Source organism: Triticum dicoccoides, chromosome 2B (genome assembly GCF_002162155.2).
Source record: "Triticum dicoccoides isolate Atlit2015 ecotype Zavitan chromosome 2B, WEW_v2.0, whole genome shotgun sequence".
Taxonomy (NCBI): domain Eukaryota; kingdom Viridiplantae; phylum Streptophyta; class Magnoliopsida; order Poales; family Poaceae; genus Triticum; species Triticum dicoccoides.
In genome coordinates, this window is record NC_041383.1 from 63,471,899 (window position 1) to 63,474,912 (window position 3,014).

General features: G+C 51.8%; 1 pseudogene; it reads left to right on the forward strand.

Moving 5' to 3' along the window:
- Window positions 1–688: 688 nt before the first annotated feature.
- LOC119360471 lies at window positions 689–1,908 on the forward strand (annotated as a pseudogene).
- The last annotated feature ends 1,106 nt before the right edge of the window (window positions 1,909–3,014 follow it).

A 3,014-nucleotide genomic window follows, 5' to 3' on the forward strand; every position in this document is an offset into this window, starting at 1 on the left:
TGGTTTGGAGAGCGTGCGCTCTCAGCTCCGTCGGGCCGGCCGTGCTCTCTAGTTTTAATATAAATCGACTCGAGATTTTTCATTTACGAAATAGGATTTTTTTACTGTTACATACTCAATTCTTACTTGAAATATTCAATTTAAGTGTAGACTTGAAAACTAAAATCGTGTGTAAGGTATCATGTAACCATATTGATGACCCATAAATTCGTTCAGTCAATTGAAAGTTTTTGGCTTTTGATCAAGATAGGTACCTAAGCTCTAATAATTTCAGCGCATCCGAACTTTGACACATCCTTTTATTTTAAAACTGTGATTATATTTGTCATCTGAAAACCAGACTCATGGGCAGGGATCTCTTTGTTATTTTTATTTTTTTGGGGTCCTCAGTTATGTTCCGGGACACCTCTCCTCTCTAGTTTCTTCTAGTAGCTGAGTGTGTGGGCGTTGTATTTCTGGCTAATATCACACGCAGGTTGTTGTGCTTATTTTGCATCGCCCCATCTCTTCTCCCCTTCCTCACACGTGTAGACAGTGTTTTTCCCCCTCCCTCTGGTCAAGGCGGTGGTCAGGATGGAGGTGGTGTCTTTGAATACGGTGCTTCACCGGTGCGTCAGATTTGCTTCCTTTGATCTCTTGGAGCTTGGAGCAGATCGGCTGGCTTGGGGCTTCGCTCCATCGGGCCCGCTCAGCGGCTACGGAGATCTCAGAAGGGCAGCTCGTCGATGGCAAGCTGGAGTGCCTCTACCATGGCTGGCAGTTCGACGGCCAGGGCAAGTGCGTCAAGATCCCACAGGTTCGAATCAAGTTCATTCTTCGGTCAGTGCAAAAGCATGAGAACACTCACGTTTGATCGATGCGCATGCAGCTGCCTGAGGGCGACAAGATCCCGCGGAACGCGTGCGCGCGCAACTATGAGGTGCGGGACTCGCAGGGGGTGGTGTGGGTGTGGATGTCGCCGGCGAGCCCGCCGGACGCGAAGAAGCTGCCGTGGTTCGAGCCGTACGAGCGGGCGGGGTTCACGGACCTGTCTACGGTGCACGAGCTCCCCTACGACCACTCCATCCTGCTGGAGAACCTCATGGACCCGGCGCACGTGCCCATCTCGCACGACCGCACCGACTGGACGGCCAAGCGGGAGGACGCGCAGCCGCTGGCCTTCGAGGTCGCCGAGCGCACCGCCCGGGGCTTCGCCGGCCACTGGTGGCGCGAGCGCGCGCCGCACCTCCGCAACCTGCTCCGCTTCGAGGCGCCCTGCGTGCTCACCAACACGCTCGAGTTCGTGGACAAGGACGGCAGGGAGCAGTGCTTCTCGGCGCAGTTCCTGTGCCGGCCGGCGGGGCAGGGGAAGTCGATGCTGCTCGTCCGGTTCGGGTCCACGGCGAGGTCGCCGCTGCTGAGGGTGCTGCCGAGCTGGTACTTCCACCAGAACGCGTGCAAGGTGTTCGAGCAGGACATGGGGTTCCTGTCGTCGCAGAACGAGGTGCTGCTCCGGGAGAAGGTGCCCACCAAGGAGCTCTACCTCAACCTCCGCTCCTCGGACACCTGGGTGGCCGAGTACCGGCGGTGGATGGACAGGACAGGGCCGGCCACGGCATGCCCTACTACTTCGGCCACAGCACCATCTCGCCGCCGCCCGTGCCGGCTGTCGTGGAGCAGGCGCCGGCGGGGGCCGCCGCCGGGATCTCCGCGTCGTTCCCGGCCAAGGGCGGCTTCGGCACGCAGCACGCGCCCAACCCGACCAGCAGGTACTTCCGACACGTCGTGCACTGCAGGGGGTGCAGGGACAGTGTCAACAGGTACACCGCCCTGAAGAAGGCCTTCGTCGTGCTCGCTGCGGTGGCGGCCGCCGCGGACGTCTTGGCGGCCATGGCTGACAAGCAAGGGCCGTCCTGCCGATTTTGCTAATCCGATTTTCCTAGGTTTCCGATTCCCAGGTTTGCCATCGGGGAGTCGATTCGCTGTCTCCCTCTTCCCCGTGATTATTTGCTTTGTTCTCTTTCCTTCCTCTGCTTGTTGATGATGTAAAGCCGTCGGCGTATATAAATTGCTGTCCAATGCTGAGATTGATTGCAAAGAATTGAGGTGGGACTATTTATTTTGATAATAAACTGTCTTTCGTCGCACAAGCTTACCAGCTCAGTTGGCCACAACCTTCGAGATGGAGCCCCTTGCCTGACTCAGTGGCACATAAGAAAAGGCCCAGCAGTGGAACAACGTGGCCCAATATAGGTGAGGTGCGTGCGTTGCGAAAGACTGAGCGAGGCAGAAACTCTACGAGCGTGGGTTGAAATTAGTATCACCTCGCGTATGTGTTTAAAATTCAAACTGAAAGTGTAAATTCACAGAAAAAAGCGTACTGTGACGGTGAACCCGACAAAGTCAATCCGTGCTTTATTATTAGGGAAAGATTAAACACATTTGAATAAACTAAGAATAAATAATTACAATAATAGTGTTGATGTGGCAACACATGACACGTCACAACTAAAGAAAATAGTATTGCCGTTTCATATTTAGCAACGTCACCATTATATTAAGCCTTGTACCAACCGTGGGTGCCACCTATAAGTGGCGTTCAACTAATTGCCAACGTCAGCACTAAGATCATAGCAATGTTGTACCAAATATGTCAACGCACCATTATTTGAAAAATATAGTGGTGGCGTTGATTCAAAATGAGGCATGTGTGTATTGTATTTCCTATGCTCATTGGTTTTTTGCTTAGTTCATATGTTGTTCTTTGTGTGCGGTCTTGTGTGGATTTGTTACTTTGATATAATTTGGATAACTTGGATGCTTTGTGATATTAGTGGTGCATTCATCGTGTATGTGTTCTTTTGTCCAAATTGCATCTCTTTGGATCTTGGTAGGCTTGTGCATGCATATTTATTTATATACTTCTTCTTGCCTTGCTTGCTCTACTTGATCCTTTATATAGGGTAAACTCCATATTATCCTTAATTGTTAAGGATGTGCATGAATTTCGAGTTCATATCCATATGTACATATTT